At 36.7% G+C, this 27,137-nt stretch overlaps 1 protein-coding gene and 1 long non-coding RNA gene across 3 annotated transcripts in view; one reads left to right on the plus strand and one right to left on the minus strand.

Moving 5' to 3' along the window:
• LOC145683783 (uncharacterized) overlaps positions 1-27,137 on the plus strand; it is a 160,520-nt gene that overhangs the window by 17,729 nt on the left and 115,654 nt on the right. The gene's annotated exons all lie outside the window — the stretch shown is intronic.
• Positions 13,778-27,120, minus strand: LOC145683278 (uncharacterized). Its single transcript, XR_014130995.1, has 2 exons — positions 26,088-27,120; positions 13,778-14,189 (listed from the first exon to the last, which is right to left on the minus strand). It is a non-coding gene; the product is annotated as an uncharacterized LOC145683278 (long non-coding RNA).

Consider the following 27,137-nt stretch of genomic DNA (forward strand, 5'->3'; position numbering starts at 1 on the left):
AGTCGTGTACAACAGGTGATAATGGGACGGTGCCGTGTTCGGGGAGTAGGTCGGATGCACGTGTTTCCCACCCAAGGCGGAAAATCGTGTTCCGGGTCATCCTAGCCACATGGGGCTTAGCGTTGTTCTGTAACAGGAGAAAAACTTTGCGATTTAGAAGTGCTGGCTCCACAGTTTTCAGGTTTTCTTGAACACGCCTCAATTACTAACAGTACACAGTTACATTGATGCTCCGATCAGCTGGTAACAGTTCCAGATGCACGATGCCGCGAGCAGTTCACCAATCACACAGAAGAATCTTCTGGTGCAGTGCTGGAATCAGCTGTTTGGAACCAGTTCACAGGATGCTAACCAATGATGATAGGACCATGGAGCTTCGTACAGGACGCACTTCTCATCACATGTAAACATCCTGTCCAAAAAATGGCTCATTCCTCAGACGAGACAGCACAGAAACACAGGTGTTTGCTCGCGTTGCCTTCTGGTCCGGAGTAAAATCATGTGGACCCGTCGACCCAACTTGTAGTACTTCCCAAGCTGATGGAGATGGTTTCTCCGCCAAGCTGCCGAATGATTTCTCCACTCATACTGAATTGTAGACCCAGTTCCTCACATGTCTGGCCATTGTTCTCAATTGTTGCCTGAAGATCTTCATTTTGTACATGTGTTGGACTTCCGGCACGTGGCGCATCTTCGAGTGTTTCGTCACCGTCCTTAACTTGTTAAATCACTGCTGCACTCTCCGCGTAGTTATGACATCCTCACCAAAGGCCTGGCATATTTTCTGTCCCGCTGCAGCAGCGTTACAGCATACACGCCCTTATTACGCTCTGTAGAAGACCCATGTTCACTCTGCCCTTATGTAAGTTCACGGTGTAACTGAACTACCACACCGCTAGTATGTTGGATATACCACACCAATAACTGATCTTCGCTTTATCTCCATTGGCATTCAGCTCACGGTGTGAGAGCTAATGAACACAGACCTCCACAAAAAAGCGACAGAACTTTCTTGGTTACCTTTATAGTTAACTGCCTTTTCACCATATGTAAATAGGAGATATATACATATGAATTTAAGAGAGCAATTTACATGTCACTTCAATGCTTTATTTGCAAAACACACACACACATATATATATGTGCAGTAGACAAGTATAGCTTCCATTAACCATCAAACATATGTAACAATCTAAATTTATAAAATATCCAAAACTACACAACACTTCTGTTGCTAACCATGTCAAATGGATGTCTATTTAATCTGTACATAAATACAAATAAACATTGAATAAGCTAGTGGTTTCCATATGTCTGTACGATGTAAATGGTAGAACACGTGTGCAGTATATAATTTACTGGTGTTTTTTAAATAAAATGTTTTGTGCTTATTTATTTCACATGTATTTTATCATGTCACATCTGCTTTTACAAAGAAAAATACTTTACCAAGAGTCCTTATACATATATATTTGGTGTTTACTCCTCTTCCCTTGGGGCATCTTCTCATAGAACAACAGTACACTTGTATGGTCTTAAATTCTGCTTTAATACTACTGTACGTTTGTCTTAAACACCATTCTGAAACTACTACAATTTTCTCACATTTACACTGAAATGATAATAGTCACTAGATATATTTAATTTTGAATACAGTTGCTTTGTATTGAGGTTATATATTCTCTTGACGACAGTGCAAGACGTTGTGAAACAAAGCATTTTCATCATTGAGTTCCTCCTATTGCCCTTATTATGGGCTATCCAAGCACTTAGATGACCTTGTCGATGTTGGTTAACTTTAAACAGTTCAAGTCATCCACTTCTTGACACTGTTGCTGCATATCTACCTACTTGATACTAATTTCAGCCACAATAAATTGTGTTTCACTACAGCAGCAGCCATGCAGTATTTTTCTATTAGTTTTTAACCATTACTGCAGTTTTTTTTCTTTCTTTTTTTTTTGTAAATAAATCACTGTATCAATGAACTTCCATGAAGTCACAGGATTAATATAAATTTTACTAAACCGTCGCATTTTTATTATTTACCTGTGTATGCAGTGCATATATCCCCCCTCACCTGGAAGCATTTTCAAAGAGGGCAATTGTCCATCGATCTTTACATTTTGACCTATTTCCAATACTAAAGTCCTGTGATCCTCTTTTTTTCTTGGCTATAATATTCAAAGTATAGTTTAAGTAAAAGCATTGTAATGAGTTTTAACGATGTTTGTAATTAATTTAAACCACATAGTGAATATTAATTAAAAATGGCTACTTACCATGAATCCTCCCTTGGAAAACCTAAATATTTTTCATATGTTTCGGAACTCGCAGCTTGTTCGGAAGGAACCAGCTACGAGTTCCGAAACGTATGAAAAATATTTAGGCATTCCAAGGGAGGATTCATGGTAAGTAGCCAATCTTTTGTTAATTAAGAATCATCCTCTCTTGCTCTCATATAATTATATAGTGAATATTTTAGGGAAGAAAGAAGATAACCGGATTGCAGTCTATATATTAGTTAACATGTGAAGATCGATGGAACATTACCTGCTTCGAAAATGCTCTCAGATGAAGGGCGAAATATCAGCAAACTATACACAAGTAAATAATAAAAAAGCCACTTTTTAGAAGTTTCGAAATAGTAGTAAGTATATAAAGATATACAGTAAGAAACCTTGTAAGAAGGATGATAGAATACACTTAAAATTAATTAACATCGACAAGATCTTCTGTGTGGGTTGACAACCGATGGAAAGGACGATATGACTTCATTAAAATATTGATGCTTAATAATATGAATTACAGGTATGAAATATGATTACTTAGTAACACCATTACATAATTATTCATAAGTATATACTGTATACAGAATGATAACACTGATAATTTTGAGTTTCTTTTATGTTTACACAACAACCAGTTTACAAGATTCACCAATTTCAAACTGTTTTCTAATCAATTGGCCATCGAAGTGTAATGTATTTTACACCATCAGTCATCACTGTGTAAGTGTGTGGCAGTGGTGTTAACAGCTCATCATACTTTACAAACAGATGGTTATTTGTTACACAGACCTCGTAAGCAAAAACATGTTCATAGAAGGCAATCGTGTCCAAAGCTACACAGGAAAAAAATTATATCATCATCATGAATTATAATGTCTTTTACTTGACCAAAAACAGGAAGTCCATTGGATTCATCAATGTCAAGTGCAATTGTAGAAGACAAAGAAAAGGTATGGCCCTTCACTTTAACCTTTGTAACAGACATAAGGTCTGCTTCAGAGTGTAATGCATACCTCTGCTTAACCTCTATTGCTGTATCACTGTTAAACCTCCTCTTTTTTCCATGAGAAATGTGATGTGTCAAATTGTTATTAAGAAGTAAGTCATTAACGAGTAATTGATTTCGTATTGCAATTGATTAGCAGACATTTACCCTGCTGTGTGAGACATTAGCCATAAACTTTGAAATTCTATGTCTTGCTTCAAATCTCATGGTTCATATTTGGTTCAGTGGTCCAAATTTTTTCATCATTGCAGGGTAGTGGGTGAGGAAATGAAACTTTGGTTTCAAATGACATTTTGTCATTGAACAGTACATTTCATTGAACTCTGCTATCAAAGTTTGTAGTTGAATCACAGTATCGTCATAAACCCTGTTATTTAGAAGTCTTTCTGTAATTTTGCGTAATTGAATATACAACAGCCAAACATAATTGTTAGTGGGTACGTAATATCCCACCAATAGGCCAAAGTACCTCACCAAAATAAGCATTTCGTGAGCTGACGTCTTTATGTTTATGTTCCCCCCATCAATCTGAATACAGTTTGTAGGTTTTGAATTGGAATCTGGACCATAATTAAAGTTAGCAAGGTTCATTTGCAAAGCCTCAATGGTAATTGCTTTACTTTCTTGTACCAAATAATTGACAATGAATGACATTACATAACGACAGCAACCTTCAAACCAATCATGCATTATGTCGACAGCAACATTGTTAAACAGGTCAAATCCTTCAAGGTTTAACCACACACATTTCTCCTTTATGCCAGCCTTAGATACATCATTTACCTGCAACTGATCTTCATATGTCAGAACACTCCTGAGCAAAGTGGGAACCTCTGTGGTTAATTTTTGTAATTCGTTCTTATTTGCATTGCATATCCTGCAACAGTGATTACCAACAAAATTTGAAACAAAACCCAGAATACTGTTCAACCCTAAATTGTCACCAGTTATAGCAGGAACAATGAATTTTACAACACCTTTAAAACAGCTTGTTGATACCTGTACGCCAGTTTTTCTTAGGAAATTCTGTTCATCTATTACCTTTTGAAGCGTAACTGCATTTCCAAATTTTGTTCTGTCAGCTGAATGAAATAAAGATACAAGGAAACTATTCTTCAACTGTGACACATAGTAAGGGGGCAGAAGTGGAAGTGAAAGATATATAGCACCTAATTTATGAATTCCAGCATGTGACCCCAGTGCGTTCCCAATTTCAACATCATCAAAGAAAATAATAACAGGTACTACTAATGTATGTCTTGAGTATTCTTGTGAAGGCTGCATGTTCTTCCATACAGAACCATGAATTATGTTAAAAAGAGGACTGCCATTGTCTTCACAGTTATTCAAACATTGCAACTAGTTCAATGTTTCACGTATAAATGAGTCCTTACTGAAAAATTTTTGTAATAATACTCGCAATGGAATCATTTGCATAGTACAAGGAACAGATTCTATGTTGCTACCACAAGCCGTGTGTCTTCTTTCCATGCGTTCCCCAATTAAAACTTCCTGTGGACTAATGTATGTGCCTAATACTTCAAAATATTGTAAACGCTTGTAATATGTTTCAAACCCGTTTAGAGGTTCTATTGAGAGAACTTCTTCAAGAGCTAATTGAAACTTACCAGGCAACTCTTCTACACCTGCGTGCTCTAAAACCATTGCTTGTAAAGATCTCTTCACATTGTGACTAAATAAGGATTTAATTCCATCAACCACAACTTGTACATGTGAACGGCTAAAAGTTGGATGTGCATACAGTTTAGAAATGAATTTACTCATATGATCCTCCAATACATTTTGTACTGTATCGTTTGTGACAACTTGACTACTTTTCTCTACAACAGGCTGTGACAAATTACCACGTGACTGCAATACAGTTACATCACTGTCTGCTAACAATACACTACTACTCCTATTACTACATTGCTTTTTATTTTTATGTACATTGGATATGTGTCTTTGCAGTGATCTATTATATGAAAAATACTGTAACAACCCTCATATATACAAGGAAACATGGTACCTCTTGCCATATTTTTGCACACATTTCTTGTATGATATTGAATATCAGATGGACGATTGAAATTCTTTTTACATGCAAAACAGGTAAACATTATGTATCTTTATTGTGGTTCACTTATGCCTAAATCAGACATGAGACACCGAACACCTTGAGTCATTCTATCATGAACTGTTTTAATACCATAAAATCCCCTTTGCATTAACAACCAGACACTTTCTGACTCCTCAGGATACCTAGCACTAGTAACATGAAAGATTTTGAAACATGTGTCAACAGCGCTTTGTAATGAATTGAATTTGTACAAAGTGTTCTCGACGACGACGTAGGAGCATGTAACTGACGTTATGTCCTCACCCACAAGAACAACCAAAGGCTGAAATGTAGCCCCCAGTTTTTGTAGTTTTTCTTTCCTCTGTTGAATTGTGTTCTGCAGGTGACTATCAGATGTAATGTGTGGGATGAATCCATCACGTATTTCCAATTTTGATGGGCGCCATGTTGTCCTCTTACAGTTCCTCTTGATGGGTACCACAGGTAGCAACAGTGGCAGACAAATCAGAGCAACATTTGTCTTCAAGTCAGGTGAAATGTCCTTATCTGAAATCAGTAAATGGTGAATTACATGACAGGTCTCCATATAAGTGAGGTCATTTTTATGTACTATCTGTGGCACATAAATGAAAACTTAATTCACTGTTATACGAAAGCAATTAAATAAGATGGAGAGGATGCTGACTCGGTAGTAACTTCACTTTTACACACTTTACAAGCTGTAGATGTTTTAAAACTTTTTTCAACAGTGCCAATGATATGTCTATGTAATCAGATTTGTGGACTAAATTCTCTTCCATCCAAGACTTCCTATACAAGAAGTTGCAGTGCGTAAACAAAAATAAAGGCCAATTACGCACTACTTTTAAAACCAAAAACATGTCAATATCATTATGTGGCACTTCCCGGTGTGAGGAACGCTTACTATCTACCGATTAAGCTCAATACTTTTGTTTTCTCTCAAACGTCTATATAATAGTTTATACTCTATGTCTTGCAATACTGTAAACTTTGAACTTAAAATGCGATTTTCGGCAAATTCATAATTTTCAATTTAGCTGAAACTTCGTAGAAACACGTTTCATGATGTGTACAATTAAAATCAAGCAAAAGAAAATGTTTGATTTTGCAGTTCATAAATAACATCCGCTTAATAGAGTATCAGAGGAACTGTTCCAAAATTGCCTAATTTTCCCGTTTGCGTTGCGCACATACAATTTGATGTGAGAAGAAATCGTGGCCTAATACCTTCACATATAAATAATGGTGGCCATAACTAAGAGTGAATGGCGCGCATTTGATTGACATATTTTTTTGTATATCGCTCAAAAGAGGGGGCGCGCTCCGTTAGGTTTTATGCAAATGAGATTACACATTGAACTCGACAAGCACCATGAATTTCATCGCACTCGAGTGTGCGGAACAGAGAAACAAATCGGGTCAAATTCAAGGGACGTACCATTTCCAATGCTCAGACTGGCTTGATATGAGGCAAACCTCTCGCAAGAGAATGCCGTAGCCATGTGTCGTATTTCCGCTGAATGGTCTTCTTATAGATGAAATAATTGGAAGCGAATGCTAATTAGGATTTCGCACATTCTACACCATATCTTTAAAAAAACATTGTTCGAAGAAACAAAATGATCATTGCACTAGAGTAACACGTGCTATTGAAAGGTACAAAATGATTTATTCATTACCGGAGCTGTAGTACAAGGTTTTCCTTACTCCCAGTACCGCTCAGGCAGTTGAGGTGATTATTATGTACGACGTAATGTATTATACAAAAGTACTTGTACATAAGTATGCAAAAGGGTTTAATTGCCGATTTCCTCATCCTCTGACGAATGGTTCATCGATATCGCTCAAGAGCCTAGATTCGTCTTCTTGTGAATAAAATAGTCTTCTTGTGGATGTCTTCGGACGTGCTACATTTCTTTGCCCATTCCTAAGTACCAAATAATGAGCATGACATGGGCACAACATCCAACTCTCCATGTTTCATTTGCACATTGACAAAACTATCCTATAATGCAATCGTCCCCACCCGACCAAGATCGCATAAAACGAAAATGCAGTACTTTAACCGATTACTGCGCCTTGAGTGGATATGCACACGAACAACGTAAGGTGTTTGATTCATATAAAGCCACTCTGAGCATATGACTTTGACCCGATTTGTTTCTCTGTTCCGCAGGCTCGAGTGTGATGAAACTCATAGTAATTGTAGAGTTCAACGTGTAGTCTCACTTCCATCAACCTTCAACGGAGCACGCCCCTTCTTTTGGACAATATACAAAATATATGTCAAAAATATGCACGTCTTATGGGCATTTTCATTGTATTGTTGACCCATTTTTGGTCATGTTTCACTGAGCTATGCCCACCAGTGTTTATATGTGAAGGTCTTAGACCACGACCTCTTCCCACACCAAAGTGTATGGGTGCGCCGAAAACGGGAAAATTGGGCACTTTTGAAACTGCTCCTTTCCCTCTGGTCCCCTCCAATGATGTTTTAAATGGGTTTGACTAGGGTGACCAGATTCTGACAAGTGAAAAGTAGGACAGAAGCATAATAATAAATGATAGCCTGTGCATCGGCAATACGTATCTCATTTTTCATTTCACGTTAACCTCAAGGCAATCATTCATTTTTAAGAAATCAACACATCTCCAAATACTTTCATGTCGAAATACAAGATTGTTGAAAGAATTTCAAACAATTTAATGGAGTATCAACAAAAACAATAAAAAAGGTCACGATTGAACTATAAAGAATTTTCTCTCTGCCTATTCACAACAATGTATTTAGACAAGTAATACTACTGAAAGAAGCGCAAATACTTCACACTGCAAGTCGCAAATAGATGAATCAAATTTATTTGTACTATAACCAAATAATATCATTTGCATTATAATTAATTAGACACATAATTAATACATGCGCTTCTAGTTTATTTTTATGAACTTATAGTGAAACTTCGTTTAGGGCTAAAAACTTACTTTTTAAAATTGATTTTCAGAGCCTGGGATTATTTTAAGAAATGACAGAAAAAGACTGGCACGAGGAAACTCCAGTTAAATTATTGGCGTCACTGCTGTGACTTGAAATAAGTGACCAATCCTGCCTTACCGACATCTCAACAAGACTTTCTCAGTAAAACCAACTGCATTACAAAACAATGGTTTGTCCATTGTTTTATTTTCCTAACAATAATTTTTTGAGCAGTGTTGGAAAATAAAAGTTTATCATTCAGAAAAAAAGTGCCTGTGATTCGATATGTTGTGAATAAAGAATGAAACATTAAAGTATTGCAAATAAATTTAATCAGGACTTTTTAAATAAGGACAAATCTCAATTTTCTAGATGTCTTTGGAACACACAGGAAAGCTATTTGAAAAATAATACTGTACTGCGAAAATCAGTACGCCTGATCACCCTAGGTTTGACTGTATTACAAAAATGAACAGTGCTTGAAGCACTGTACTTACCATGAATAGCACAGGTGTACGGAGCTGAAAGAGAATGTATTTCTTTCAAATTTCTTTTCAACTCCAACAAATGCAGAATTTTGTCTTGAAGTAGAACAATTCTGTTAAACAAATTGTCTTCAGTACCACGGTAAAGGAAGGAGTAGTCCTCCAACAGCTGCAAAAAGAGCAACATTATTAGTAGTGAGGTATCACGATGAAATCTTAAATATGAAACAAGTGTAAAAGTTCTCAGTAATGTTCCTACAGGAATGAAACATCAAGTTTTCCTATTCATTTTTCATAATAGTAATTAACGCATTAAAAGATAAGCAACCGATGTGTCAAACATAACAGGAAACGGGCAAACTTTTTTTCTTAAAAAAATTAACCATTTCTGTACATTAAAATTACCTGCTTAAGTTTCTATTTTTCTTCAATATTTTGGTAATATACTGGAACCCTTTTCTGGAAGATTGCTACGATCAACATTCAAGTTGTGCAAAGCTCATGTAGGTCATTCTAAGTTCACAATGACTAAAACCAATCAAGTTCACATCCACTAAAAACATATGAACCTTTTGCCATGGTTCTTAAGAAAAATAAATAAATAAAATAAAAAATAAAAGACAAAATTTCACAGCACCAGCAAGCAAGTGCAAGGAGATTTCAATTTTAATCTACAGACATAGTTAATTATTTCTATGTGTCTTTTTTTTTAATTTCTCACTTTCAAGTGGTTCAAGTTACCAAATTGGAAAGAGAATGAAGAAAATCAATTACAAAACTCGCATTTTTTACACAATGTTACAATTCAGCAATTTTACATATTCACAAAAAACCAAATATAATAAGATGAAAGTAATGGTCAAGGAAAGTAAAATCCACGTCTCAAATCAAGACCACATCGTACCTTTCTCTAGCAGAATACATGATATAAAACTGTAGTATGGAAGGTAGAGAAATAGAATATAAAATACAATTAACATAATGTATATAGCTATTAACAGTCAAAATTTTGATGCAAAAACTTTAACTAAATCTAGCTCTCACAGCTTAAAACTGTGCCTGAGCGCAATTATGGGTGGAGCTGTTTCCTTGTGATAGTGGTCTGTACACATGTAAATCTTACATGTTTTTCCCCACCTCATTATTCGACCTATATGTTTTAATGAGGACAGCGTTGAATTGAAAGTAACACGTGTTTTGTGAAAAATGAGACACCTCACTCAGTTGTTAAATACTTTGCAATAGTACAGTAACAGTGCACTTACCAATGTATAACCTTGTGGTGTTTTCAAAACAGGGTACAAGTCAAGGTAAGCACCAACCGTCCCAGGCTGTTCCAGGGCTTTCAATCTAGCTTCTGCTGTTGCTCTCCAATTATCGCACACAACATGCCAGGGATCTAGTGACGTTCTGAGCCACTGTTACTTCTCATCTATTACTGGGTCTGGAATGGGTTCTTCAACAATGTCTGTGTCGTCACCTAGTGAAGATGTAGGTGATGCAGAAGAGGACCATCTACTTGGAATATCTCCTCTCTTCCTTAGAACTCTTCTTCTTGAAATGTAGGCCTCATACAACTTCCCAGAAGCATTGCGTTTTGTTTGGTAGTTCGTGGCTCCAATGTAAGCTGCGTAATACACATATGGTGATTCTTTCCCAAAAATGGTTCCTATTTCATGTGCCCAGCGTGTAAATTCACCTCGTGTTATTAGCCGTGTCGGATTTTCTTCTAACTCATGCTTTACTATAAGTCGTGCTAAATTACACCTTGAAGCATTATCTAGTAAACCATTGTTCTTTTCTCCTTTAGCAAGAATGGCTTTTCCATCCAGTGTGCATTGCAATATAGTAAGCACCTGCAAGCAACGAAAGCATTATGAACAAGGATATCCATGAAGTCCCTGATGAAAGAAAACGAAAACAAATATATTTCATGGCTTGCATCTCCATTTGAAAACCTAATCACAGCAAGATTTGAGAAAGTATACACTGACCTCACATTTTCTGATTCATAAGCGTATTATTTTTATCTTTTTATTTCACTGTAGTTTGCATTTTCCTCTTACATTGTAAAGTGAACCTTCAAAACTTTTAATGAAATATAAATGTAGTGCAAATGTAGAGAATGAAAATGAATTATCAGTAAAAACAAGGTATAATTTCCCTTAAGTTTTCTTACACGAGTCCTCCAACTGGAAGTGTTACCTAAAATTACCTGAGCTGAAGAGAATGTACATAGGGAAAACATGAACATGAATATCTGATTATAATATCAGAGTGACTAATCACAAACGCAAAATCACAATCAGGGTCTTTTGGGGAGAGTTTGTCAACAGAAAAAAGTCCCTGTATGTTCCATTATCCCACATTAATAGTACAATACAAGAAGGGATCCGACAAAACATTTCTTAAATAGCAGCAAGGGAGTGTATCTGAAAATAAAAAGAAAATATATGTACTTTTACCGCGATTCTTTACCAAATGTTTATTTCATTTATAGTAAACGAGGTTTCACAGAAAATTACTGTAGATTTTTTATGTTTAGATTAAATTATCATAAACGAAAACAAAATTCTGTAGTAAATTGGTCCCAAATTGTTGAAGTAAAAAGACCATTTCGTATAGCTATTACATATATAACTCTCAACCCTCATATATACATCTGGAATTTCTAAGTAGTTCGCTTGTTCACTCAACAACCCAGATTTTCAGCCAAGCATGCTTCATCGACAGGTGGATCTACGCTGGTGGATTTCACTACACAGATTTTCATTTCAGTGCTACAGCAACTACGTTTTCTACTTTTCTCTCATGTTCCCAATCTCAACCAAGTAGCTATAACCATATGTTTCGTATTTTATCTAGGTGCTCAACGTATTTGTAAACGTGAGAAAAAACTATACTGTAGTTCGTGTAAACCTTATGAAATCCACCTGTTGTAGTATTTCATGGATTCAGGTGACGACGAAGCACGCTTGGCTATGAAACCTGGCTAGTGGCATGAAGTAACAGTGTAACTACTTGCAAATTCCAGCTGTATACAGAATGGGGTAAGGATAAAATGTCTGGTTATCGAAATGAGTGCAATTTTAAAAATTTGCTTAAGAAACTGTAATACCCTTTCCTTTATGATCTCCATGGTAAAAATGAATGTGAAATCCTTCTCCTAAATCTTTAAAATTCACATTATACACATGCTACCAAAATGTGTTGTACTTTACTTATAAACTTATAAGATCCCATTTATGATTTCTTTGTATCAAGAAGGAACATGGATTGATAAATACAATATACAACCTAACATGTACGGAAAATTGTCATTTTTACATAAATCCACGTTCACACAGAAGAGGCATGCAAACAATTTTAAAAATGTTACATTCACAAAGCCATATTGATGTATTTCCCTTGAGCGATGATTGCTTTATTCAGTCCCATAAACATTCATGATTAAAACCTGTAGACATTTATTCCATTACACCAAAACTTACATGATTTCCCTCTGATTTGCTGTGCCTGATTTGCTTTTCGCCTTCCACTGAGTGAGTGCAAGAATTTGAACTGGAATTGGAAGCAAGAGACTGAATGTCAGAAGTATTTTGTCTGTTTTCTTCCTGCTGGTGTTCCTCTCGTAAATCTGCGGATGTTCCAGGAGTTTCTTCTAATCTATCTCTCTCTATTGCATTGAATGTTGATTTCCTTCCTTCACACCAAGAACTGTTTCCAAACGATGTTGGCGTTGTTAAGTCAAGAAGCAACCTATCTGCTTCTTCCTGCAACTGAGTACAAACTTTAAAATGACTCACAAGAAGCATGAGTATTTAATAAACATGTGAATGCCATTTGCTAAAACACTACAAAGGACATGACTAATTTCTTAAGTACCACGTCACACAAGAAGGAAACAAAAATGTGAGCAAACATATACTTGTGTTAAAGGAGGTACTATAATTCTAACTACTTGTCAATTTTCATAATGCGGCTCATACCAGGTACCACGGAAGGACCATTTTGCTGATATGAACGCATCTGATCAGCATTAGCAATGGCCAATGCAGATATGGATGCTTGCAATACTGATGGATGTTTGTGGAAAACTGAAGTGTGGGCAGTGATAAAGTCTGTTTGGCAAATCCATCAATGGTATATATCCATATCTAATGGTAGACATGGATCGTCAAATCAATAATATCGGTGTCGATAGCTAAGATTTCAAGGTATGTGGTATCAGTTAAAAACACAATTTAACAATACTAGTCCAAAATATTGATTTTCTTAAAGAGATCAATACACTTTTACACTCTAACATTTATTGAAACTAGTAATCCTTTGCAATATAATGCAAGACCAATTTTAACGACACTCTTGGCAACAGTATGACACTATTAACATTTAATAGTGTTTTAAAAAAGGGAAAGAGGAAGATCATTACATCTCTGAAAAGTAATAGAGAGAAATGATTGTCTGAAATGAGCTAATTATAATATCTCTCTCTTTTTTACAAGTTTAAAGTCTTTCATTTCCAAAGGAAGCAATGCTCTTATGAATCGCAAGAAGAAGAATTGCATCATCAATTTGCCAGTTTTTGTGTAACAACTTAAAGCAACTATTATGTGAAATTTATCAGCGTAGGAGTACAGGAATTGGATTGGCTAATAGTAACATTCAATGGTGTTCGTATTGGCAAAATTAAGGTTAAATGGTATTAGCTGGGTTTCAATACCGCCATACAGGCACATTATTGCTATTGATCTATCACCAATTCTAGGGATGTATAGTTTTGTACACTTCACATCTAACAGATATTAGAAACATTTGTGGACGTTGACGCAAGAGAGCACACAGTCTATGATTTTCATAATATGAATGCGAAAGAGGAACTAAAAAATTGTTCTGGTTTTTATGTCTGCCTGAAAAAAAAGCACATTTTATTTATACTTATAACTTCTGTGGTTAACATGCATGATCACAAATAGTGGTGTTCACAGATTGCGCATTGAATTGAGCAAAATGCCTTCATCTTGAAAGAAGTCTGTCATACCTACTGTGTAGTTGAAACAGGTCACATCTACTTCCCGACTTCCATGTTAACGAGTCTATTTCTACTTTACAGTACGTGAACTACTGACAAATATAACATGAGGATTCCACTTATGATGTGTAGCTGACACACAAGAATAACCTACCCTCCTGTTTTCATCTGCTTTCTGAAGATCCTGTTTCCAAAATTTCCAGTTAACCTTGAATTTTACTCTTGGCCCTGCCTGAGGTATTAGCTGTTCGATGTCTCTATCCTCTAAGTGTTGAAGTGCAAAAAAATCTACACCATTCTCTGGAAAAGAAAGATACTTAGCCTCTTAAAGCACTGTTCAGGTTGTTTCTGACCCTCATTCTCTGCTAACCATGCACCTACTTGTAGAAGCATCTTACATTACGTACTATTTTTCCTACACAAATGCAGAATGAGCAAATGTAATCATAATATTAACCATTTATACACTGCAATAGAGGTGGTGAAAGGGTAATTCAAAATATGACATTAACTGAAGAAATGCAACACCATAATGAAATTTATGGAATGGAAATAAAAATGTAACTTCATTCCACATTACATCAAATTAAACTCTGCAGTTCATTACTAAAAATGATAACCTATATTCTCGTGAACAAAAGAATTCATACAATGATAAACTTGCTTAGAGTTTTTATTTATACGTTTCAAAACTTCTAAGATTGTTGTGAATAGGTAGGGTGCTTTCATGCGGTGAAAAACTTTGGCATATATACACATGATTGTGCCTAGTAATTTAACAATGTCATCTTTTCCCTTGTGTATTTTTATCTCAGCAATATGATTTGTTATATTCTGTATTTTTCCACTAACGAAAGTCGAATCAAAATATAATCTTATGGAGCCCTTTTTACGTGTTGGCCCAATCTGCGAAACTGTGCTTAACCTTTAGATACACTTGGTGGGTCAAATTGACCCGGTACCTGTTTCTTTTGTTTTTCTAAACGAGTCAATGATGTTTTTATAAAACCAGTCTTTGTGACATCTCATATTCATCTTTTGTCTACAATACCTGATATTTAGTTTTTTAGTATCACCAAATATGGAGTGGGGGAAAACTGATTTCTCTATTTGCTCCGTAATTACATTTGGTGGGTCAAATTGACCCGTAATTTAGTTTGCTTTATTTTCAGTAATATATTTCACTTTCGAACACTTGTATTCTCTAAAGCAACATAAGGTCAACAATGCGGAAATGAAGAGACGAAGAAGAAGAAGAAAAAAAGAAGAAAGAAGAAGAAGAAAATATTTTCTGTGATTTTGATTTATTGAAAATTGTTGTCAGCTTGTGTATTAGTACGTCTATTTGTGAGGTGAAATTTAAACTGCGAAAATGAGCGGACTTTCAGATGAGGCTATAAGAGATGAACTTCTGTTAGATGCAAGTGAGGATGACGATAGTGACACGGAAGATACTGGACAGCTACAGGCAGAAAGAGTAACTGTTATTCCCGAGAGTAATGAACAGGATTCCTATAATGAAAGTAAATCTACGGACGACAGTGAAAGTGAAACTACTAACGATGTGCCCATTCCCTCTTGTAGTCATGATATAAATGGTCGATATATTTCTAAAGACGGTACTATTTGGAACTCGAATCCCCGTACTTCAAGTCAAACCCTTGTACATAATGTTGTAAGACATAATCCGGGACCTGTCAAAAACATTCATCTCACTTCACCTAAAGCTGCGTTTGATATGTTCTTTTCACCAGACTTGTTGGAAGAAATTAGACTGTGTACAAATCTAGAAGGCAAACGCGTTGCTCGAGAAAAAAGAACTACGTGGAAAGAAGTTGATATGGTGGAACTTACTGCTTTTCTTGGATTACTTCTTCTTGCTGGCCTAGAAAGAAATTGGGATGTACCGGTAAAAGAATTGTTTCTTGACATGTATGCAAATCCACTTTACCGAGCTACCATGTCGGTAAACAGATTCTTGAATATACTGCGAGTAATGAGATTTGATGACAAGCGTAAACAGGATGCTAGGCTAAAAACTGACCGCCTTGCTGCCATAAGTTTTGTATGGGATATGTTCATGAAGAATTGCTCCGAAGCTATGATTCCAGACATTTATCTAACCATTGATATACAGTTGCTGCCATACAGAGGTCGATGTAGTTTTATTCAGTATATGCCCCAAAAGCCAGGGAAATACGGAATCAAAATATTCTGGATGTGTTCTGCTAAATCTGGTTATGCATACATTGGAATGGTGTACACAGGTCGCAAACCTGGGCAGCAAGTACAAACTAACCTATCACAATATGTTGTTCTAAAGCTATCTGAATCTTTGAAGAACTTTCCAGGGAGAAATATTACAACAGACAATTTCACAAGTTTATCTCTTGCTAAAGAGTTGTTACGTAATAAGATTACTGTAGTTGGAACAAGTAGGAAACACAGGAGGGAAGTGCCTACAATTATGCTACCAGCTAAAAATTGACAAATTTATTCGTCTGAATTTGTTTTCATTCCACAAGCGACAATGGTCAGTTTTGTAACGAAGAAAAATAAAGCTGTTATTTTATTATCTTCTATGCATGGAGATGCTTCAATAGATTCTGAAAGTGCCAAAAAAGGCCAGAAATAATAACATTTTATAACAAAACCAAGGGTGGTGTCGATACTATGGATAAATTGGTACGCACATACACAGCAAAGAGGCAAACCAGGCGGTGGCCTATGACCTTGTTTTTGAACATGCTAGATGTCGGAGGAAATAACGCATATATAACGTACATAGCTTGCAATCCTGACTACGAAGGAAATGCTACTGACCGCCGCAGAAAATTCCTGAAAGAGCTTGTGCATGACATGTTGGAACCTCAGATGGAAAGGCGTGTGCTGATTCCTGACTTGAAGAGGAGTGTAGTGGATGCTTTGAGAAGATGTGGTATAACACGAGGACCACAAGAGGACCGTGCCGGAATTTCAAGGAAAAGGAAGCGATGCTCAGTTTGTCCTACGTCAGCGGATAAGAAAACATCTACTGTCTGCTATAAATGTCAAAGATTCATCTGCACAGTTCATATGTGAAGAATGTGCGTAGGGTGAGAATGTAGAGTACTTCTATAGTTAAAGTACGTTATTACTTGTTGCTAATAATTTCTAATAGCATTAAAATTCACCTTTGTACTACATGTTACGATATGAATAATGAAATATTATTCTGAATTACAATCAATAGTGTATTTTTACTACAATAGCATGCCTATGAACAAGTAGACATTTCCTTGTACACATAATCTCTTCTACAACCTTCAAGCACATTACGACCGTGTGAGAAAATAGCGATGAAGCAAACAAATTCTGAATAAAAATTCCAACTGCTTTGATTACAATAGTAAGCCTGTGAACAGGTACACATATGCCCTTGTACAAATAAGTTCTTGTACACATAAGCCCTTGTACAAACTTCAAACACATTAGAACCATGTGAGAAACTAGGGATAGAGCAAACATCATTTCCGAAGCAAAATCTCCAATTTCCTAAAGATTAAACATCAAAAAGAGCACCGTTTCATTTTGACCCACCAAGTGTAATTACGTAGGAAAAATGCCAACTGAATCTAAGGGTTAAGAAAGGTACAAATCAACGAACATACGTTGAGGAAGACGACACTGCACTAATGCATATGCTGAGGATCTTTACAGCATGGCAACAGACAACTTCTGCTTCCTTTTGTTGATTAACGTTTCCATCCACTGTATGCGGAGCTTTGTGTTTATCAACTTGAAATACCTTCTTTTTAATGAGAGGGGTATTAAACTTAGCGTAACCTACTCACTTTTGCTACATTTTTCCTGTTTATTGAGAGTGCTCACCATAGCAAAATTACACTACCGCAAACTTTAGAGTTTTTTCTGCCATATCTTCGAATAAAAAAAATCAAAAAGCAAAGATTCAAATCACTAGACAATCTGATTTTGCATGTGACACCCTCCCATAATTCATGTATTTGCTTGTGGTGTGCTGCTATTTACAGAACCTTCAAAAAATGCTAAATTTACCGACAGTTGCAAATCGAAAGCTGATATGTGAGTCGTAATAACAATATCACATGAAAATTAATATTGTCTAGTGCAGTACTTCTTTGCTTTTTGAATATTTTTATTTGTTTTGAAGATATTACAGAAAATTTCTAAAATTTTCGGTGGTGAAGACACTTAAGGTTTGGAGTATATGAGCGGAATCAACCCGCAATTAATGCTGACAGAGAGCGGCGGCAACCACGCGTTAACCAAGCATTGTCAAAGCCTCTGGGCGCGATAACGCTGGCTTATTGGATCAATGGCTATAACACTGGATGGACTATATGAGCGTTAATAACGCTGCAGCGTTAGTGCTGAGGATCTCAATTTTCTTAGCAAATAAATAAATTGAACTTCTGTAATGATTTACTAAAAATATGTTGCTTAATCAGTGCCAGATTTACGTATAAAAGCAAAACGAGCTACGGCTTATGACCCCATTATCTTGCCCCCATTCCCGCAAAAAAGTTACACGTATGCGAACTGCCTTATATATAAGTAAAAATTTCTGTGCCAGTTCGCCATAACAACAACAATCATCTTTATCAAAACAATTCTTAATGTTTACGTAATAACCTCCAATACCTAAGCTGAGGGTTTGGTTGGATAATCACACGTACACTCAGATCTCCCCCCTTGCACGCAATGCTCAAACTCCTAAGACACTAGGTTGCATGTCATGCTGAATGCTTGGAACAATAGTTCAAAATTTCAAAGTCAGACGAACTCACCAATCCAAAAATGATTGCCAGTGTCACTTACATACAAGTTATGAGCCTCCCCCATCTCGCTCGCGGCCTTTGGTTTGACAAAGAAACAGATTACACCAGAGCATAAAATTTCAAAATCAGACAGTTAGATTCAGAATATATTCACATATAATCCTACATCTACATTTACTTATTTACTGTACTGAAAAGAAAAGCAGTTAGGTGGCCAGTGATAACAGTATCTCGTGCAAATATCTATTTTTAAAAATATATTTTATGTATTTACTTATTTTATTTATTGACATTAGGGAGCCGCGGTGGCTCAGTGGTAGAGCGTTCACCTCTGGTGCTTCGGGTCCCGGGATCGATCCCAGCCCCCGCCAAGAGAAAAGGTGGACAAACACCGTGTGCGTGGGTTTTCTCGGGGTTCTCCAGTTTCGTCCCACTTTCTTCATTCCATCATTTCATTAATCTCTCATCATCACAGTCTCCTTTAGCCTAACCGGCATAAGCGTGGGAAGTAAAACTCAAAAGATTTCATTTCATTTTTCGTTTTCTATTTACATTGTGACGTCATTGGTTAATCTATTCTAGGCAATGAGCTGTCCCCCAAGATGGGAAAGGAAGGGTGAATTACAACGTTGTGAAGACTTCACTTTCCATGTGCGTCGTGAAGACTACACATTTCGTGTTTTCTCTCAGTCAGTGACAATTAGTTTCGTGCCAACTAGAAACTGCGCAGCACTTTAAGTTTAGGCAGAAACCATTCCTGGTGAACGCTGGTCCCCAGTTTAGAAAATGAACTCCGTGGAGCATAATGTATGAACTGGATTGTGAAGCATGCCGTAGTGTTTTCATGAATAGAGACGCAAGTAGGCTATAGCGTCCTTCAATATCCAGTTCATATATTATGCAGTGGGGAGTCCATTTTCTATACATAAATAAACTTTATCGCAAATGTCACTTACACCCCTTTGTCTCTCGCTGCCTCAAATCGATTTCTCCCGTTCGATAACGGGCGTATTTCTTTTAGCTAGTTAGGATTAAAAGTTTCTGGTTCAATTTTGATGTATTCAATGCCTCGTAGAGTTGATGCTATAATTAAATCAATGGTTATCCTACAAACTACTGAAATAAATTATGGAAGCGGCAACATTGAAATACTTTATAAAACGCTACTGTTCTACTACTGCATTTTGTACTCTATGGCAGATAGCTTTCTAAATGTAGTCACTATAATCAATACATACATTGAGGAGAATAGCGCATATTAAATTACAAGGTTGAATTCGAATAAACTATCCCATTGAATGCACAGAAAAACGAAATCCTTTCATTATCTCCTACAAGTGCAGGGAGATACCGACGTTTGTACAGAGAAAAGAAAATGAAATCTTTCAGTTTTACGTCCCACGGTTATGCCGGTTAGGCTAAAGGAGACGGTGATGGTGAGTAATGAATGAAATGGTGGAATGAAGAAAGTGGGAGGAAACGGGAGAACCCCGAGAAAACCCACGCACACGGTGTTTGTCCACCTTTTCTCTTGGCGGGGGCTGGGATCGATCCCGGGACCCGAAGCACCAAAGGTGAACGCTCTACCACTGAGCCACCGCGGTCCTTACAAAGAAAAGAGATCTCGTCCCCTGATATTCTATGTAAGGACTTTACCACCTGTTAATAGTTATCTGTATTTTACACATTAACCAGATTGTATCCTTCATTATGCGGATTAGTAGTGTTGAACACCAGACGAGAAAAGATACATGAATGCATTTTAAAAGTGTCATTTTATTCGATTATGGATTTCTTTTATGAATTAATGGAAGCAGATTCAAAAACTACAAACGTTAAAGTTTTTTTTTTAATTTGTTGCCTAGTCTGCGGAACTGGATCGAAGAAAGGCACCTGGAGTAATGAACAGGGTGAACAGAACATGAGAACCTCTTCGGAATACATATTAAGAACCCTGTTAGAATATTGTATGTAAAATCATTTAAATTTGGATCTTTAAGTACAAGGGCGAGTGTTTGATTTTTGGGCTTATTCAGGGGCGGACTGGCCCCTGAACATCGACCCAACCCGACTCAACCTGAATAGGTTTTAGCCGAAACGACGCATAAGAAGTTGACCCGAGCCGACCCATGGCTAGAGCAGCCCTGACCCGACCTGTGACCCAAGGAGATTCGACTCAAGCCCTGACCCGATGAAGCCTGACCCAACCCGTTTGAGAGCACTAGCTGTCGGCACTGGGCTCAGTAAGCGTTGGTGTACCTTCTAAAAGTGCTGATCACTTATGCTGTTTGTGAAATCAGTGTGTATATCGTGTAAATGTTAATTCCCCTTTAGTTATTTAAAGTTAATTTAAAATAAAAGTGTAGTAAAATGTAAAAAAAATATATATATATATTTGTGATGTCCAAAGTAGGTACCGGTATTCATATGAAAAGAGAAATTGGGGCCAACCGAGGAATGGGCGGACTACACTAGACGATAGACGATATCTAATCTTTCTGCGACATAAAGATATGATATTATGACTTACTTATGCCAAGGAAAATCTTACGTTTCGAAATCTATCGCAAATTTACCTCCAATCGCATTCTTCGTGTTGCATTGAGGCCACAAAGTTACAGCTTTTTCAAGTTTCCAACACTGACGCCATGTCTGTTGTCTCACCTCACAGGATTGGGGGGGGGGGGGATGTCTGCTAAGAGCTGGGCACACTTCCTCGAGATTATACAGCATTATTTAGACGAGTTTCTGTATGTGGTTACATTTTCTTCTCGCCAAAAAGACAGATACTACAGGTCAACCCCGTAGTATGGCGTTAATCAGACTTCAAAACGGCTCTGCATAAGGCCCTATTTGTTTACTGCTTCTTGGCCAACTTCTAAGAGCATTTACAAAATCCTATGCGACTTTGTTATACGTAATTAATACTTTCAAATTCACGAACGACGAAACTGAAGGGTTTGGGGATACGTTTCCAAGTAATAACTGTAGCCATAATAATATACTTCAACTAAGGAACGGTGGAAACAGTCCGGAAATCAGAAATGATCAAAACTGAATGGTTTACATCGCCCATTTCGAAATACGGCTAGCAGATTAAACTTACAAGAAATGACCAAAAAAGTGAAATTTGGCCTTATACTAAGCGTTGTTTGGGGGGGGAGGAAGCGAGCATCCTCGGTAGGGATACTTCAGTTGATTTCTTTCGGAGCGAAACGTGATAGAGGGGGAAATACCCCCTCAACCCCCCGGTAATTCGCAGCCTGCACACCTGGCAATAAAATAAACTGCGCAATATTATACAAGCTTCAATCCAAATAGACCAAATAAATGATGTGAGTCACAACTTAAACACGTCAGTCTCTGGTTTTCCACATTTTATATAATCTATATATATAAAAGAGAACGTACAAATCCTTTGTTAGCTCATCACGCTAATACGGCTGAACCAATTTCTTTCATTTTTGGGGGGTTATTAAGATTTGGACCCTAGATGGTTTTTATCATATCACTTTAATTTTCAATTACCAGTGTCTTGAGATAATTGACCATTCAAGTGTCCATAACGTAGAAATCCTTTGTTAGCTCATCATAGCTAAATCTACCCGTATTTATATGCAACCCACATGACCGTGTCACTCGGCGGGTTAACATAAATGACAGGCGATATAATGTTAACATTTACTGCAATCTTCTATGGTTTTTATCATATCACTTGAAAGCGAAAAAGTAAAAATTATCTAAGTAACAAAGTTTATTGCGTTCCGGGGTGACCCCAGCGAAGCGGGGTGAACGCTGCTAGTACTTACTAAATATATTAAGCAAAGCTACTGTTATGTATTTTAAACACGTGAAAGTGAACATTACGGATTCCATATACAGATTGGTCAGAGCATACATTGGTACCTGTTCCGTGTATGTAAAAAGCACCCCATATAACAGCCTTTTTGAATAAAAAGAAGGGAAGAAAATAATACAAGGACTAATACTGAGGTACTTACTATCATTTGAAAAAAAAACTATTGAAAATCTCTAAGTTTTACGTCCCAGGATTGTGCAGGTTAGGCTAAAGGAGACGTTGATGGCAAGAAATGAATAAAATGGTGGAATGAAGAAAGTGGGAGGAAACTGGAGAACCCCAAGGAAACCCACGAACATGGTGTTTGTCCACCACAAAGTCCACACGGCGCGAGCTGGGATTGAACCAGGGACCTCAAGCACTGGAGGTGAATGCTCTCCACTGACCCAACACGCCCTCCATCATTTGAAAAGAGTAATTCCGTAAAATTACCGTAACTAATCCACTGAAACAAAGGAAAATGTGAATTTAGCTGAAAGAATCATATGTGTGTGTAATTTGAATGGGGCACAAACTCCGGAGTTTACTCGAGCAGACAGATTTACCAAACAGAAAACAGGTAAAATACGATGGTAAAATTCTTCTTTTTCGGTGAAGATCTGAAAGTGTGAATATAAGTAATTACTGTCAATGCACAGCATATTGAAATGAATTTTGAGCGGTTGTGAAAGAATTGTATGTGTGTGCGTCTGTGCGCTATTCCACTATCCTTGTTTATGCGTATATCCGCATCGTTGATGCGCCTGGTCCATACGAGTATATTCCTCGCTCCCGCTCGGACCCTTGCTGCACTCCTGCCCTGACCCGGTTAGATAGCCTTCGTGCTTTTTAGTGGCCACCTAGCACAAGTTGGTTCATGTTTTATCCCCTGTACTTGTTGTCATACATCAACATTGTATTTATACTGAGCAGCAGGGTTGGCTGGTTTAAACCAGCTGTTTAAAAAAAAACTGGTTTAAACCAAAAAACGAAAAATGTTCGTAAAAGTGTAACTATTCGTAATATCTTGATGAACACACATTTGTGAACACAAGTGTGTGTATCACTTTTCACTCCCATATATTATTCGTACTATATTCAGACCTAAACACCCCATTCTTTACTCAGAGAGATTATATTACAAAAGGAACTTTTTTTATGTAACTTTATGGATGTTTCTTTTGCGATTTTTTTACAGTTTGTTATTATTGTTATGCAACCAAAGGGAAATTCAAAACATTGTATCGTTGTAATAATGTTTACTATTAATAAAATACATCGAAATGCTGTACTTTTTTGGGGAGGGGGTCATACAAACCCCACGAGAGGCAATGATTGCAATAACAAGAATATTTGGTAACTATTTATGTATAAATGGGTTAGAGCCAAAGTGGACTCAAATAATTCGTATCTTTATTCACTTTCCTTACTGATATATAAAGTAACTCGTTATATTTCTTTAACTTGGTTAACAAATGAACTGACTTGGACTAAATTAGTTTTCTGTACTCCGTAGTACTTTGAAATTGTACATATGTAATTCTGTAAAATGGTTCCATTTGTGCAATTGTTTATCTTTTTGTCCTTCTGTCCTAATGACTTCTGACAATTATATTAGCAAATATGTAAAGATCAGTTAACGTATTTTTATCAGGAGTCCTTAGTGACTCGGCAGACGTATCGCATTTTTGGCCAATTAGTCCCGGTTTCGAGTTCAAATGGAAGACAATTCCTCTTGGATGTAAGCCGAGAAGCGGTTTGGATTCCACTTTAAGCTTATGTGACCCCTTCCAGCATAACTCGATTGTTGCATACTAACACCAAGGCGAAACAAGCTTATTTCTGCTTATATGTGATATAAATATACAGAGCAAATTATTTAAACCAAAAAAACCTGGTTTAAACAAATTTTTTTTTCAATAAAATCCATGGTCTTTGCCAACCCTGCTAAGCAGTCCTCAAGCGAATTTACAAGTAGTAATGGAGGTCCTTTAGTGCATACTCTACTAAAAGAAATAAAAAGCTCTAACGTAACCTGAAAATGTAAGAAATATATCAAAATTTGTAGAACTGACTGTTCGACTAATGCCAGAAAATCTTACAGAAAGTGACAATTACGTAAAGTATAAGACGTAGGGGATGGTTCTACACAGGTCCACCTATATAGGTTAGTAGCTAGGATGGATCCTTTCTGTACCAAAATTTAATTATTTAATTTATATAATATTGCTGAGCGAGCGCCAGCGAGTGAAGAGGGGTTGGAGCCCCGCAGGGCACGTTGTTTTCTACCTTTACCACAGCTAAACGGGAAGGGAGACCTGTGTCCTAGAACCTTCCCATTTAGTTGCAACAAAGACCAAACACAACGTGCCCTGCGGGGCTTTTAACCCGCCTTCACTCGCTTACGCTCGCTTGGCAATAATATTTGAATTAAATATTAAACTTTGGTACAGAAAGGAATCAACGTACGTACTAATTTATATGGGGGATCTGTGTTCTAGAACCTTCCCCACGCATTCGCCCATAAGGTAAGTAGTAGTAGAGCAATTAATAAAGAACAATGTAAGGTGCGACGAATTTAAGGAGCAAACGACTTTTACAAAAAGAAATCTCCGTGTCGTGAAAGCGTTGGTTTTCCATAATGCTCGTTTACGCGTATACCCAACATCGCTGACGTGCCTACTTCCTACGGAGGCACTCCCACGTAGGCCTCATTCTTAAGCTCCTTCCCAGATTCGCTTAGATAGCAGTCGTGCTTATTAGTGTCCATCTAACACAGGTTGGTTGGTGTTTTACACAAGACCTCTTAACTGAATCTGCAACGTGGATTGCAAGTGCGCACTACAACAATGATTGCTGAACGTACAGAAAGAGAATACAGTGAGCATTATTTACATTAGTAATATTTGTTGCCTAAACAGATTTAGAAGTTACATTCATAGGAAAGGCAGTTACTGAAGGAGGAACCTACAGAACTGTGCATTGAATTAGTATGTTCATCACATGCATTGTAACATGAGAGCAACCAACATACTTGCCTGTTTTTACAAAAAATAATGGTAATAGTATACACGAGAACCCCCTGATCTGCGTTTCTTCTATTACCACTTCTACACGAAATACCATAAATTTTCTACGTAGTGCAATAGTAAGAAGTACCCATGTGCACAAGACATGCGTTAAATTCCCGCCCCCCACACATACAGTCATAGATAAAGTACAATGGCACTACACATGCCGATATAAAGTACAGATACTTTTTTTTTTTTATTTTCGTATGAGCCGATAAGTAAATAAAAGTCGCTTTATTGCCCCCTTTGTAAGTTCGTACATTCTCAATGAATAATCCCTAAAAGTATGAGCGTCCTGCTCCTTTGGGAACTGATGCAGCTTCACGTATACTATATCCAAAATAATATTCATGCGTACACAAAAATTCTCCAGCTTTTATGTAATTTCTAGATCGTTAGAAAATAATCATTACTTTCAAGCAGGATAGATTGTCTTCTGCTGTCATGCTGATTGATTCAGGTTTTCTTATTTCTAATGCTAATTACTTACCCTTAAAAATGTTAACGTAATTGTTTAGTTTCCAAGTAGTCAGCAAATCTTCCACATACGCATCCATATTTTGCTTATAACAACACTTTCTTTCTTCTTATTTCTTCAAGCGCGATACTGACTATGACTTTCACACGAAAAATGGAGGCTCCCGCGTTTTGCCATACAGAATGGAATTGTGGGTAATAAAAATTTTGAGCCTCTTTCTTTGCAACTTTTATAACAAGAATAATGCGTTACTGTCTGTATTGTAATGTTAAAGTAACATGACAGTACAGACTTTAATACCAAACAACTGTATGATTACACAGAGGTGGATGACTTTTTCCATTACTCACCGTAAATTATTCATTACTAAATGTTTTTTATCAATTTTCTGGGATATATAACATTATAATGACTTTCTATCATTCCTTTACGTACTTTTTTTGTCCTGCTTTCCGAGTGAAAGATCAGTTGTACGTAGAAATTGTACGTAATCGTGCTTCCGTTACACAAATAGTAATGATAAAACAATTTGTCTCCTTACATAATGTCAGTATAGAACGGATTTGTTTGCTCTTTGCAGTGTAGAATGGGTAGATCTCATTATCATGACAAAATTTCATTCCTGACGTGAAGTTTGCACTTTACTACGAACATTTTTACATTATTCAGTTTCTTTTAACATTATAATGTAAAAAATGCATTACAAGGAAAATTTGTTCTTCTTCCTGCGATATTTTCCTTACTCAAGTCAAAAACCACGTACTAGATAGGATAGCCTGTAATATTTTCATTCCTGAAAGACATTTATCTCTCTTTAATGACGTCACATTTTCTTTCCGGTCTGGAATGTACTCTTAACATTACAGAACTGAAAACCTTCCTGTCGTTACGTACATTTATTGCGTACTACAGATTTTTCATAAAAGACAAAATGCAGCATATTATATTTCCACTTCGCCACATGGTAAATTAACATTATAATGGTTTCAAGTCCAAATTTACGTAATATAAGTACGGAATTACGAAAAAATCAACTTTACATGTCTTTACTGTTAAATTTTC

Source organism: Thermobia domestica, chromosome 4, assembly GCF_964235325.1.
Source record: "Thermobia domestica chromosome 4, izTheDome1.hap1.1, whole genome shotgun sequence".
Lineage (NCBI taxonomy): Eukaryota > Metazoa > Arthropoda > Insecta > Zygentoma > Lepismatidae > Thermobia > Thermobia domestica.